The following is a 16,162-nucleotide window of genomic DNA, read 5'->3' as shown; positions in this document are numbered from 1 at the left end:
TGGGAATCTAGTAATCAAATTTTCCATTTACTTTTCCATTTATATACCCATTCACCATCCCTCGATCAATTCATTAATCTAATTGACTGCCTGCCACTTATCTCTTGAAGTCCTTGCTTTGGCCAGTTATCTGTGTCATGTGATTTGGAGCAAGTTATCTCTCTCAACTTGTCTCACACCGCTACTCTACACATGGGGTCTGTCTACAGTGGCAAAGTCCTATCTTGGGGGGCTTTGGATTTGCTCTTTATGTTGGGAAAGCTCTTCCAAAGATAAATATTTGACTTTCATTCTGATTTCCTTCTTCAGTCCTATTTTACTTTCTTCATGAGAATTTTCTGGAACCCTTTGTAAAATTATGCCCTCTCCATCATACTTTCTATCCTAACTCCCTTTTCCATTTAAAACAAATACTAATATTTTTAAATTTACATACTATTTTAAAAATTTAAGCTCTAAGGCAGAGATTATTGTCTGTCAATTTAGTATTACACTTCCAGTATCTAAAATGGAACCTGTCCATAGAAATCCTTATGAAAAATTTTTCCAATTCATGGAATTTTAGGGAAGATAAAAAGACACACTGCTTTACCCCTGAACCTTGTACAGACCATAAACTAGATGGCACACTTAAGACTTGTAATACTTTATATAACACTATACATAGAACACTTTCAACCACAAAACTTAAGTACTCATCACTCTCTTAAAAAATATTACTTGTTATTAGATAAATTGGTAAGTTCTAACGATAAACAATACTTAAATATATAAAAAAATCCATATATACTCTATAATATTTTTATAAAACAATATATTTTGAGTAACTTTACTGTGATTATGAGGTTATAGTTTAATTCATGAAAATGAATTTAAATGTCATTTGCATAACTATAACTCAATCAATATTCTTTATCAAGTCAATCATTGTAGTTAAGTATAACTTTAACAAATGCAGTTAATTAACTTTAATTTGCAAATGTGTGCATTTAAATAATAATTTAGAATTTTCACCTAATAGAGAAAAGCAGCACCTTAGTCTCTAACAATTTTAAATGAAAGATTGCTTCTCATAGTATTAACGAGGTCACTTTTTGTTAGTGTTGGAGTGTTAAATAAGATACATATGATTATCTAATGTGATATAGATAGTGACATCTATGTTAATTAGCCATATGACTGAGCAAACCTTTTAAGATTATAGCTTATAGTTAGAAAATATTACATTTTTAGAAAGCATCCCCAGTGAAATATAAAATTATGAGTTACAGTACAACTTTAATTTATTGGAAAATGGGTATAGTATATACATAAAAACAGTGTATAATGGCTTCTAGTATCTGGTTCATATCTAGGACAGTATTATGAAATAACTACATAATTGTGGTTAAATAAAAAAATCTTTACATAAGTTGTGTAAAGTGCAATAGCCTCCTCATTGTAATTTTCCAAAAATGTGGATTCATAAGTCAGAATGCTCTGTTTAACCCTGAAAGTATGGCATTGAGTAAATTACCTCACCCCTCTAAATCACCTGTCAAAATAGCAATAGTATAACCCATGTAATCTTTATACATATAATACCCATGTAAATCATTTCAAACAAGTATTTAGTAAATATTAGTAATAGTAGTAGTTGTAGTCAGTTGTCCTACTTGCAACAAAGGAAAGGTCATGCTTACTAGGTAATCCCTGATTTTTCTTCCCCTCACATTCATGAGTCGTGTGCCTATTGATGGGGAGAACCCGTGTGCAGGTTCGGCACAGACTCTTTTCAGCAGCATCCCCAGGAAGCAGCACTGCACCAGCCAAATGGCTTACCATCCACAAGAGCAGCATGAAATCTGTTCTGTTGGCCCCAGATGACAACATAGCCTTCGGGAGAATCTAATGAAGATGCAGTCTGTGCATGAGGAAAACGAAGTGACTGTGGCACCTACCATGTTTTTACTCTGCCCATGAGGTTACCTGGTTTCTCTAAATCTTGTAAATTGTGTAACTTACAAATTAGAAATCTTGCAATTCGTTACTCCTGTAAATTTAACTTTGGTGAGACTTTACCATGGACCAGCCTATTAACCAATTCACAACACCCGTAGAAGGAGGTAACAATTTACCGTACTACCTGGAAAACGAAGAACTTTAAAATCTGACACTATGTCCTTTATTCTGGGGAAGGAAGGTTTCTCCTACAGGTATGCAAATAAGCTAGTCTCCCAATTAAATAGGACTTAAACTCATATTGAGAATGATTATCTCTTTTGCAAGAAATTTAGATTATGATTTTATATTTCTGTTCTATTTTAAAACATTCTGAACATAGCTATTTCCACCCTCGGTATCATCAAAAACAGTTTCAAATCAATTTATCAACTCCAAGTATGCCAACAACTTCCTCTGAGATATAGGACACATTTAATTAACTATATTGTGTAAATGAACACATGGAAGAATGCAAGTGAGGACAGGAGAACAGAAAGCTGAATTATAGCAAATGATGAACCAGATGGTTTGTTCTGGGATCACGAGAGATCACTACCAAACACTGAGTATTTCTTTGGGGTTATCTGGCTGTTCTCCGCTTTACTGAAAGTTCCAACTTCAGTTACGATCCTCATCCAGGGTGTGACAGTAAAAGCTGACAAAGCCCAGAAAAATCTGACTTAAAATGGACCGCAACATTGAACTCCAACTCTTAATTCTACTAATATGGCTCCAGGTTTCTATTTTTTAATTAAATTTCTAGTATTATTTTTATATTTTAAACCATTCAAAATCTGCACCAAAATCTCAGCAAAGTCTTTGCGCAAAAGAGAGGACGGTAAGCCCTCACATCAGTTTTACAGTGTTTTGGCTTTAAATTAGATTATTTGGGGGAGCATGTAAAGATACATGCTGCTGTTTTATGTAATGACCTAAAGCTTTTCCCCACATATTTAAGTTTTTGATACACAAAATGTTTTGATTTTTATGATTATAAAAAATACACAGCTTTATCAACTTTAAGGACATTGGTTTTTAAGCATTTTTAAATAGTCTATGCTATTATTAGTTTTCCTCAGGATATTTATTTTGGCTTTGTTTTGATTACTGTTACATTCTTAAATAAAATAGCACTTGACACGTGCATTTTCACAATAAACCGAGGCAGACAATATTTCCTATTTTCTTTTAAACAACTTGAAACTCACCATGGTTTTTTTTTTTTTAAAGATTTTATTTTATTTATTTGACAGAGAGAGAGAGATAGATCACAAGTAGGCAGAGAAGCAGGTAGAGAGAAGAGAGAGAGAGGGGGAAGCAGGTTCCCCGCCAAGCGGGGATCCCGATGCGGGGCTCGATCCCAAGATCCTGAGATCATGACCTGAGCCGAAGGCAGAGGCTTTAACCCACTGAGCCACCCAGGCGCCCCTCACCATGGTTTCTAAATGGTGTGTCCTTCTCCATTCATCGTGTGCATTTACTGCTTGTCATCTACCTACTGTCCAGGTGATAGACACCTACTTTGACTCCAGTTTGCCTCCCATGATCAGGGTACAAAGAGATTAGGGTGAGGCAGGCAAAGCAACTAGGGTATGAATTTTAAGGAGGCTCTCATCCTCAGAGAGAGTACCCTACCCTGTACATCAGGCTCTCTGCTCAGTGGGGAGCCTGCTTCCTCTTCTCAGTCTCTGCCTATCAAATAATAAAATCTTAAAAAAAAAATTCTTCCTACTACCCTAGATGGTCTCCTAAATTAACTTTATATTTTTACCTTTTGTATTTAGACATTAGTGCACCTTGAGTCCACAATCATACGCAGGGTTAGCCAGTGTAACTGAAAGGATTCTGTTCACTGCTATTCCATTCTCTCCTGATAATAGAATTAAATGTCTACAACTGTGAGACCTCGCAATAGAGTAGGACTATACACTTCTACTCCACTGACTTTGGGTGTTGCCCACATGACTTGCTTTGACCAACGTAACATGAGAAGATATGAAATGGTGCCATGTCTAAGGCATCATATATTTTCCATTTGCCCCTCTTGCCTTCCTACTACCTGCCATGAAAAAAAGCAGGCCCCCAGTGACTGCCATTCCTTTCACCTACATTTCATAGGAGAGCTATATGAAGCAAGCCTGAATCCAAGCCTAGCCAATTTCAGCCGAAGCAAAGATCGGTTATCCAATCCAAGGACACGAAATTTGTGTTGCCACAGCAAAAGCTGATTGACAGATACATGAACCCTTTCTTACTTTTCTTCATATAAGGGCACCATTTTTCTGTCAGGGTGACATGAAAAGCATAACAAATTAAAAAGTTTCAAAAAGATCTAACTAGATATCTTATATTAAAAAATTTCGCTCTGTCCACATTAAAGAATGCAAGCTGGTCCAACCACTCTGGAAAACAGCATGGAGGTTCCTCAAAATGTTGAAAATAGAACTACCCTATGACCCAGCAATTGCACTACTGGGTATTTACCCTAAAGATACAAACATAGTGATCCGAAGGGGCACGTGTACCCGAATGTTTATAGCAGCAATGTCTACAATAGCCAGACTATGGAAAGAACCTAGATGTCCATCAACAGATGAATGGATCAAGAAGATGTGGTATATATACACAATGGAATACTATGCAGCCATCAAAAGAAATGAAATCTTGCCATTTGCGACGACGTGGATGGAACTAGAGCGTATCATGCTTAGTGAAATAAGTCAATCGGAGAAAGACAACTATCATATGATCTCCCTGATATGAGGACATGGAGAAGCTACATGGGGGGGTAGGGGGATAGGAGAAGAATAAATGAAACGAGATGGGATTGGGAGGGAGACAAACCATAAATGACTCTTAATCTCACAAAACAAACTGGGGGTTGCTGGGGGGAGGTGGGATTGGGAGAGGGGGAGCGGGCTATGGACATTGGGGAGGGGAGGCGAACCATAAGAGACTATGGACTCTGAAAAACAACCTGAGGGTTTTGAAGGGTCAGGGGTGGGAGGTTGGGGGAACAGGTGGTGGGTAATGGGGAGGGCACGTTTTGCATGGAGCACTGGGTGTTGTGCAAAAAGAATGAATACTGTTACGCTGAAAAAATAAATAAAATGGAAAAAAAAAAAAAAAAAAAACAATTTTCCAGATGTCAAACTAATCATAAGCATTTTAAGAGAAACTTTGGTTTACATTCATTACTAACGCACACTGCTATATTTTTCTAACAGGAGGGTACCTTGAGGATGTCAAATTCATGCACTGGGTGTGGTGCATAAACAATGAATTCTGTCACGCTGAAAAGAAATAAATAAATTGAAAAAAATTCATGCACAGTCCTCCAAAAGTGTACGACGGGGTTATTGAAACCATAACTGTATAATGCATGAAGTTCACCTAAGAAAACCAAGTCATACTTACAAATTTAAGTTGATCTGTTAACTGACATAATCTGTTTAATTCTAGGATCTGTGTGCAGTCATTTTTCCTAGATCTTCTCCCAAAATTCCAACAATATAGGTGGCCAACCATGATGAATGATACCAACCTTGACACTTAAAAGTGTGTTATTCATTATTCACCTTCTTTATTATTTGAGCCATTTAATATACTTACTGATTTCAGTGATTTGAGCTCCCCTAGTTAGTAGTTTTGAAAACACACATAGACTATCATAGTAGTCTACTGAGGTAGGGGATATAATTACACAGAAAATTTTTTTTCTTTTTTCTTCTATTTTTTTTTCCATTTCTCTCCCTTTCCTTCTAAAACTATTTTCTTAACTATTAGGTCATAGTTCAGAAATTTATACTATAAATACTGCTGCTGTTGTGAGATTACCTAAATAAAAAGACATTGTATAGTTAAAATGATTCCATTGCTCTCATCCTTTAATATACCACAAAGTGAACCAAAGGAACTTATTGCCAAATATGATGGGAAATGAATTATGTCTTAATTTCATTTTCACAGATTATCAGGGAAAGAATAAGAACTACTTCACCTCCCACTGGGTCCACATATAATAATAATGATAATTATCATTTAATGGACAGTATGTGCCACCATAGTGTATTAAAAGTAACTGTCAGGATCAGGTAGGTTTTGCTACAGTAACAAATCCTGAAATATCAGGGCCTTACTACTATAAAAATTTCTCATTTATGAAAACCTCTATGCCGCTAGGCAGGGATTTCCCTTCATTTCCTGATGTCTGCCTTCCAAGATTTCTAGGATTGCTAAGGCACAGCAGGAAAGAGAATAACGAGAGAAAGAAATGCAATAACCCTTAAATACCTCTGATGGATGTGACACACCACTCCCTCTCACAGCCCATGGTCCCGCACTAACTGAATTCGGCTTATGAATGTTGTTATCCTGTCTTGCCAGAAAGTGAAAATCGGCTGTTGAACAACCAGAACTGTCTCAACTAAATAAATAAAATGTTTCCCTTTGAAATCCATTTCTATTTCCAGGTACTCTTAGAGCTCCTATTTACAACCAGTCTCGGACTTCTCTTCCAAAATCAGGACTACTTTCACTGCATGTCACCAAGTGAATAATCCTGGGGTTATGGCACAGTTTTAAATGATAATCTGTTCCCAGAAATAGATTCGCTCACTGGCTCTCATCATGTGACACTTAGCTCTGATTCAACATTTGCTCTCGGACAAGGACTCCAGGAAACTCCTTTTCTTGGGGCAGGGCTGCCATGTCCAGATTTAGAAAGGGGACCGTGTCCACGGAATCATGAGCCTTAACCATCTGGTGGACCCAGGAATAAATGGAAAGGTTCTAGCAGTCACTATTAAAACTGTTAAGTGTAACATGAGGGTTCTTGTAGCAACGAAAATTGAAAAAGGCCACTGAGAAGACAGGAATGAACAAAGACAAGAATGAACAGGGACAGCAAAAGAAAGAAGTGAACAGATGAACTGAGTTGCAAAAGCACACAGAGAACCTCCCCGTCTCTATTAATACAGAAGCCGGAGGAAGACTTTTCACTCTCCTATTTCTCTAATCTCTCTCTCCTGTCTTTTATCCTGCTTTGTTTGTTCTTCTCAGGCATTGGTTTTTTTCACTGTTACATAAAAATAGAATTGAACATTCTCTTGCTTTTGTAAAGCTTAAAAGGATGACTTCAGTCATCGAGTTTGGGAAATGTACTAGATTAATCTTTGTGGAGATAAAAGTAATGTAAAATAAACAAATATGCAAGTGTCTCCCTAATTCCTCCCTCATTCCTCTACCCTGACCCGCTTTCTTTCAGACATTCTCTTTGTCACCTCCCTAAAAGCAAATGTATGAATAGGAGTCAATAACCTTTCCTCAGCGTGAGGGATGAAACTACAAAGTCTGGTCTTTAATCTGAACCTCAAAAGAAAGCCTCATTCAGGCAGGCATATGCTGAACTACTGCACTCTGAAAGCCTGACACGCCCATCCATCTCACTATTTTTAGTGACAATATCCACTATTTTTAGTGACAACGTTTAATTTCAGCAGTTGATAAAAACCAAACGACTTCACACAACATTACCATTTGAGCATTTTATGTTACCATAAAAGATGCACTAATTACCACAGGAAGTTAGGGACAGCTTTATAGTTTTCTCTATAAATGACATAAAAACACTGGAAGCTCTATAGTTGGCATCATTTCGTCACGGGTTCTTTTTCAGATTTAAATATAGACCATTTCCAAGCTCATTTTGCAAAGCTCATGTTTGAAGAATCACGAATGACCTATTTACACTACAAGGATTTCTTTAAAATTGATAAAAAGGAGTTTATTTCAGTCCCCAAACAAAAATGTTCACTTGTGCTCAATCACCAGAGAAAGTTTCTTATCCAAGCCTCCAATTTTTAACTTGATTCTTTATCACCAACAGCTCTCTTACAAGTAGGAAGAATCTAAACCTGGTAACTTTCAATGGCAATGCTACAAAAAGAATCTTCCTATTGTAGGTACAAAACCTAAATAGATGAGGAGGAAAGAGTTTCATTTTACTGGATCAGTACAAATGGTTGCCTTGAGATCATAGTACTTCTGGGATAAAATAAGATTAAGCGTTTTAAGGTCTATTTTTACTTGCTTTAGTTTAAAAATTCTATGCAGGCCTTCACAGGGGAATACTTTTAATAATAAGTTCAGAAGGAAAACAAATGAACACCACACACATTACGTGTATGTTTAGGGCAACACTGGACAAAGCGCAGTTACGTCAAACATGGACTAAATGCAATCATACGTGGCATGGAGTCTGCTGGTTTTTTCCGACGTTTACCTCTATTCTAGGCACTTTCAAATCCAATTTTTTCTATTTCAAAGCCAAGCTACAACTTGTAAGGTTATATTTTAGCCCAGAGCTCCGTTACCAGAGGTAGTCTGTGAATACTAGTATACCAATACTAACACAAAAACTAATTTTGTGCTGCAATGTGTAGAAGTTCAACAAATGCAACAAAATTGCAAGTGAAAATATCTTCTCATAGGTTTCTAACTTAATGAAATACAATTCTGAGCTCAGAGTCATTAAGCACACCCTTAATATCTTATGCAGTTGACTCCTAAAGAACACGGGTTTGAACTGCATGAGACCACTTATACCCAGATTGTGTTTGATATGGTACAGTGCTATAAATGTATTTTCTCTTTCTTATGATTTTTTTTTAAGATTTTATTTATTTATTTGACAGAGAGAGAGATCACAAGTAGACAGAAAGGAAGGCAGAGAGAGATGGGGGAAGCAGGCTCCCCGCCAAGCAGAGAGCCAGATGTGGGGTTTGATCCCAGGACCCAGAGATCATGACCTGAGCCGAAGGCAGAGGCTTAACCCGCTGAGCCACCCAGGCGCCCCTCTTATGATTTTCTTAATAACATTTTCTTTTCTCTCACATACTTTATGGTAACAATACAGTATATAATACGTTATAAAATACATGAGAACTATTTATGTTACTGTATTGGGAAGGCTTCTGGTCAACAGTAGGCTATTAGTAGTTAAGTTTTTGAGGAGTCAAGGTTATACATGGATTTTCTACTGCTCAGGAAGTCGAAGCCCCTAACCCTCATGTTGTTCAAGGACCAACTGTAATTAGTAATGACTGACAGAACTCGACACTATATTTCCTCACTCAAAGTCTGGGAGTAGAATAGAAAAAAAAAAGGAAAAAAGTAAAGTAAAAGAGCCCGGGTATTAAAAATTTAACTGTTAGTTAATAACAGTATTGTGAGGTGTAATTTTTATAAAAGTATGCTGCCAAGTTGTAGTAGTCTTAGAAAGAAATGGATGAGTACAGAAAATAGTCCTTCTATGTTTGTCTCATTAGAAAGAAGCTACACGTTGATTTTTCAAGATCTTTCACACTAGTATTCCCTAAGGAAGTCGGAGGGGGAGACAAACCATGAGAGACTGTAGACTCTCAGAGACAAACTGAGGGTTTTGGTGGGGGATTGGGGGTGGGTGGTGGGGTCAGCCTGGTGGTGGGTATTAAGGAGGGCACGTATTGCATGGAGCACTGGGTGTGGTGCATAAACGATGAATTTTGGAACACTGAAAAAAAATCTGAAAAGAATAGTGAAAAATAAGGAGTATTATGCATTCATTAAATGCAGACTATATGGCACTGTGCTTTTTGCTCGGAATTCAAGTATGAAATGCATTTTCCTTGCCTTTAAGGATGGTGTTTGGGAGCAAGCAGAAAAACAGACACGTAATTCCAATTCAGCATAGTAATTATTAAGTAGGTATGTAAGAAATGTAGAAGTGCCTAAATACTTCTCTCTCAGGGCTTCCACTTACCCTATTTCATAGCAGCTTATTTTTAATTGCTTTTGAAGGTGTGCAGATTATAACAAAAGTTATAACTTTCCTATGAATTATTTTTCTTTTTGCAAACCAGCCATGAGTTATAAACAAGGTTTGGGGACAAATACCAAAGGAGCATATCTATATCCCATTCGGTAAAATTATACTCCCAACCTTTTCTATTTGGCTTGGAGTTGAATAAAAGTAGAATTAGCAGGGATTCTACCCTGAGTATTTTAGGTTGTACACTCTACCCTACTGCCTAGAAAAAGGAGTATATAAAGGTAAAATCCAATTCACATGCCACATGCAGATCCAGGCATCTTGGCTTCGGTTCTTGTCCACAAGTTTGTTGAATTCAGGTAAAGATTCCTTATGGACTCATGCCAGCCCTAAGCTTTAGGCCTCCAGTATTGGGCATGCTGTAAGAAGACTGCCACTATAAGAGATTCCTAGTTTGCTTGGGCAGCACATACACAAAATTGAAATGATACAGAGAGATTAGCACGGTCCTGGTGCTAGAAGGACATGCAAAATTGTGGAAAACTCCATATTTTTACATCCCTTGTTCATGGACAAGAAGAGGTAATTTGTAAAAGTGGCCATATTACCCAAAGCCATCTACAGATTCAATACAATCCCTATCAAAATGTCAAAGGCATTCTTCACAGAAATGGAAGAAATAGTTCTTAATTTTGTTTGGAACCAGGGAAGACCCTGAATAGTCAAAACAGTCCTACAGGGGAAGAAGAGTTGGAGATATCACAGTTCCTGATTTCAAACTATACTACAAAGTCATAGTAGGGTCCTGGCACAAAAACAGACACATAGATTAACAGAACAGAATCAAAGTCCAGAATTAATTTCTAGCGTATATGGTCAACTCATATGTGACATGGGAGCTAATGAGGAAAGGATGGCCTCCTCTACAAATGGTGCTGAGAAAACTGGAAAAAGACATACAGGACAATGCAATGGGACTCCTATCTCACACCACTCACAAGCATTAACTTGAAAAGGATCAAGAATTGATACAGTAGAACTTCTAGAAGAAAACACAAGAGACTCATCAGTATTGGTCTTGGCAACGATTTTTTTTTGGACATGACACCAAAAGTACAAACAATGAAAGCAAAAATCAGCCAAAGGGACTACATCAAACTCAAAAACTTCTGCAGAAAAATAAACAAAATGGAAACATAGCCTACAGAATGAAAGAAAACTTTCCCAACTATTTATCAGATAAGGGGTTAATGTGCAAAATACATAACAAATGCACAGAACGTGTCTGATTTAAAAATTGGCAGAAGAATGAAAACATCTTTCCATGGAGGACATCAAAAAGTCCAACAGGCACATGAACATGCTCAGCATCATTAATCGTCAGGGAAATGCCCACCAAAACCACAATGAGATTTTCACCTGATACCAGCGAGACTATCTATCATGAAGAAGTCAAGAACGACAGGCACTGACCAGGATATGGTGAAAAGAAACCCTTATACACTCTTAGTGTATATTGATCTAAACACCATGGAAAACAATATGCACAGTCTTCAAAACATTAAAAATAGGTCTACCATATGATCTGGCAAATCCAGATATATACTGAGTATATATCTAAAGAAAATGAAAACAGGATTTCAAAGAGATATATGTACTCTCATGTTTATCACAGCATTATTCACAGTAGCTGAGAAATGGAAACAATACATCAATGCATCAAAAAGATATGGGTGTGTGTGTGTGTGTGTGTGTGTGTGTGTGTGTGTATAACATATATATATATATAAATAATATTACTCAGCCATGAGAAGGGTGCCTATCTTGCCATCTGCCACTACATAATTGGGACTTGAGCACATTATGCTGAGATAGGCAAGTCAGACAGAGAAAGGCAAGTACTATGAGATATCACTTATATATGGAATCTGAAAAAAATCAAACCTGTAAAAAAAAAAATACAGGGTAAAATGGGGTAAAAAGAAGATGGGTGCTAGGGAGAAAAGACTGATAGTGTTTAAAGTTATAAGCTTGTAATGAGTAGTAAATATACCATAGAGATATAGCATACAGTATAATGAACAATACTATAATATATATACTATATATTATATAGACATTACTATGATGTATAATACTATTATACCATAAATATGTAATCTGATGAATAGTACAATGCCAATCGTATCTTAATATATAATAAATCAAAGTAGCACATGGTATTCCTTAAATTGACACAATGTTACATGTGAAATTAATTCAATAAAAGAAGATACCTTTATTAACAAAACAGAGTGCCCAGAAACAAAGTCACACATACATGGTTGATTAACTTATGACCAAGGAGACAAAAAAATACAATGGGGAAAGGAAACTCTCTTCAATAAATGGTGTTTGGAAAACTGGACACTTATCTTGTTAGGGAACATGGACTGGATCCTGACGGAAGAACCAAGCAGCACTCAGAGACTTTGGAGGATGGGAGGTACACGTAGCACTGGTGGGCTCAGAGGAGAGTGATCTCCAAAGGTCTGAGCCCGAGCACAAGCTGGGAGAGTAATTTATACCCTTCTACGTCCACATACTTGGTACTTTGGGCACGTGTGGGAAACGGGTAGGGAAGAAGCACCCAGAAGTGCCTTGAGATAGGAACTGGAATTCCCTTGCTGGTTTGGTCGGCCATGTTAGAGTACAGTTTTTCCCTTATCCATCTTCTACCAAACATATAAACATCAACTCAAACTGAATTAAAAGCTTTACATATCGACTTAGTCTGACTGGACTTAATATAACACCACTTCATGCAAAATATAAGAACCAAAAACAGTGTCATTCTTTCATACTCTAACCCAATTTGTATGCAAACTACCTTCTCCTGGGGGCACCTGGGTGGCTCAGTGGATTAAGCCTCTGCCTTCGGCTCAGGTCATGATCTCAGGGTCCTGGGATCAAGCCCCACATCCGGCTCTCTGCTCAGCAGGGAGCCTGCTTCCCCCTCTCTCTGCCTGCCTCTCTGCCTACTTGTGATCTCTCTGTCAAATAAAATCTTAAAAAAAAAAAAAACCCTCTACTGATTTCCTTGGTATAATCAGACATATTGGAAGTCTTAAAAATTAAGTGCAGAGAAGAGAACTGCTAGACAGTGACTTGCTTTAAAACTACCCTAACCCAGAGTATAAAGACCATGTTCTATACTGGATAGTCTTAAGATACCCAAACACTGGACTCAAAGATGGGCAGGTCCCCAGAAGCAACATGTCTGGGTTTCTTATTTCCCTTCCTTCTCTTTGCCAACCTCTTCCCACGGGACACTATTTCATATTCCACCATCAAGTTTTCCTTGTATTAATAAAAATACTCTAAAGCCTCAAGAAGATCAAGAGAAACAAATTTTCATTCTACATTCCACCGAGGGCTTCCCTGATTTCCAGTTTCTAATGTGAGAAATGCTCCCAGTTCTCCCCAGCCCCTTGAGGTAACTGTGGTAGTGCTGACCTTCTCTCTTAACCTTCTGAACAGACTTATCTCAGGGGCCTGACTTTGCCAGTCCCACAAGAATCGCTTTCATCTCTATTAAGGGGATTCAGGAAGAGTATAATTCATAAGGTTTTCTTCAGAATCCAACTCTGAATGGAACTAATTATGGAAAACCCAAATTATCCATGGATCAAAAAAAAAGCTAATACTCCTAAGGATCTTTCTCACAGAGCACCTGGGTGGCTCGGTTAAACTACTGCCTTTGGTTCAGCTCATGATCCCAGAGTCCTGGGATCTAGCCCCACACTTGGGGGGGGGGGGGTGGTCCCTGCTCAGCAGGGAGCCTGCTTCTCCCTCTCCTGTTCCTCTGCTTGTGCTGTCAGATGAATGAATAAAATCTTAAAAAAAAAATAATAATAATCTTTCTCACCAAAGTCTAGAAATATCTTTAGAACAGTCTCAGATTTTTGTGTTACTGGCCTATTCTCTGAGCTCCAGCCCTGACCTGTTTGCTAATCCTCTCTAGGCCCTTCCTCAGGACACAGTTTGATCTCATATTTCCTTGAGAAACCGATTTTTTTTCCTTTTTTCTTTTATGTGATTTTATTTATTTATTTGAGAGAAAGAGCAAAAGCAGGAAGAGTGGCAGGCAGAGGGAGAAGCAGGCTCCCCTCTGAGCAGGGAGCTTGACACAGGACTTGATCCCAGGACACTGGGATCATGATCTGCTCAACCGAGCCACCTTGGTGGCCTTGTTGGTTGGTTTCTCAACAATATCATCAGCTTGACCAAAACCAATCTGTGGACAACAGAAAACAACATGCTAAAGGCTAATCTATGTGATGAGTCCTGGAAACAGTCCTAAGTAAGTATTACAAAATAAATCATTTTAGGCAGTGCGATTGTCTTGAGATGAGTAGAGAATTGTTAGGTGAGGATTCAGTTTTAAGCAACTCGGCTTTAATGCTTAGGGTAAGGAACTTGGCAGGAAATAACAAAATGCACACCCATAGAGGAGTGATACATTAGTAAAAGGAAAAAAGTAAAATAAAACAGTGATTTTAATTAAATCACAGAGTTCAGTGATTACTGCTTAAATACTCATGGAACAAGCACAGTTTGTAAGAAAATATACAGAAAGTATTATATGTAGGATAAGAATGAACAAATAAAAAAAATATACATTCCCAGAGAAACTAAGAGATAGAAGTGCTATCTTTCTTAAATGTTTACGTTCTGAAGAGCTAGTTCTCAGGTCCTTGAAAAATCCATTTCTGGACTATTAAGCTGACAAGAAGCTTATTTTGCTTCTGAAAAAATACATACATACATTTCCAAGAGACAGACAAAGAACTTACAATTATAGGTTTTTAAAGTAAATGCTCTAAGAAAAGGGAAGGGAGAGACGTTACTCCCCTTCTTTTCTTTCTTTTTGTTTTTTGGAGATTGGAGAGGGGCAGAGGGAAAGGAAGAGAGAATCTGAAGCAGGCTCGGACACAGTGCTTGAGCTCACAACCTTGAGATGATGACCAGAACGGAAATCAAGATTTGGATGCTTAAGAGACTGAGCCACCCAGACGCCCCTCCCCTTATTTTCAAAAAGAAAACTAACCCCTTTATTTTTAATTTGTATTTGCCATTATACTACTAAGCCCTACTGGAAGTTCTAAACCTCCACAAACAACATAAGATCCTTGCTCTTAAGGAATTCACATTGCTGCAGAGTAATGTGTTCATTGGTTACTGTGTTCTTTGAGACCGTAACATAGGAAGGTGTTAGGAGAGACTGGCAAGTATGAATGCAGTGGAGATGGTAGGGCGTTCAACATCCTTTTCAATTTCCTTTGGACTACCTTCCTGCACTAAAGAATCTATAAGGCTAAGAACCAACTGTGCCCACCCAATTGCAGCTACATTTAGAAGGCAGATACAAAGCAAGGACCATCTTCTCTCTTTGGTGATTGCTGTTCCCAAGGGACATTACAGAGGCATCACTGTGGTTCGGAATGACGCAAACTTGCCTGTGCGGGGGCATTATGATTTTTTTTTTTTTTAATTTTATTTTTTCAGTGTTCCAAGATTCATTGTATCAGTTTTAAGAAGCAGATGCAGTAGAGCGGACAGGGTTGGGAGTTGTGATTTCTGATCCTGGATGGAAATGAGGACAGTGAGTTCTGGGATCTAACAATTTCCAAGGGAATGCCCTGATTCTCCACCTTAGCAGAGGCGGCATTTTATCTTAAGCACCAGTTCAGTGATCTTGTTCAAAAAGACATTCCTGGTGTCCAGAGCCATTCATACAGCCCCTTCTATAATTTTGTAAGACGTTTATTCTCCCTTTGCTAAATCTGTTTCTAATTTGAAAGCTCTAGAGGAACTCCTGTTTCCTACAACTTAGTTTCTGGTCTTAAGGTATTTTATGGGATTTTAATTGGTCTTTTGTATACTGAAAGCACTAATACAGAAACGTAATAATTATATGGAGAAAAGAGTATCAGTCTAACCAGATTTTATTATTAATCGAGGATGTAAGAGCCAAAACCATGAACGTTCTTAAATAGCATTTATAATCATACATTTGTTATCTTAACATACACAGTTATATTTTAGGCTCATTAAAGCCTATAGTGATTTTCTCTGTACAGTGTTTTACATATGACTTACATGCAAGAGCAAAGATAAATGTGGATAGAGGAGGTATAAATTCAGAGTTGTTTTCTCTTTTTGAAAAATTATTGCTTTTAAATAAGGCAGACAGTAAAGAAATACAAGTTGGTCAAAGATTTCAGAGTTAATTATACTGTCCTCTTAAAAATTCCATGATTTGCAAAGGCATAAAAGTTACCTCTTGCATCACAAGACGATTTTGTCAACTAAAAAGCTTATGTCTGT

General features: G+C 37.6%; 1 non-coding gene across 1 annotated transcript; it reads left to right on the top strand.

The window, feature by feature from the left end:
* Positions 1–10,245: 10,245 nt before the first annotated feature.
* Positions 10,246–10,348, top strand: LOC123939520. The gene has a single exon (XR_006817897.1). It is a non-coding gene; the product is annotated as a U6 spliceosomal RNA (small nuclear RNA).
* Positions 10,349–16,162: the final 5,814 nt, after the last annotated feature.

Source organism: Meles meles, chromosome 3, assembly GCF_922984935.1.
Source record: "Meles meles chromosome 3, mMelMel3.1 paternal haplotype, whole genome shotgun sequence".
Lineage (NCBI taxonomy): Eukaryota > Metazoa > Chordata > Mammalia > Carnivora > Mustelidae > Meles > Meles meles.
Note: the sequence above shows the minus strand (reverse complement) of the source record. Positions and strands in the feature narration are given on the sequence as shown.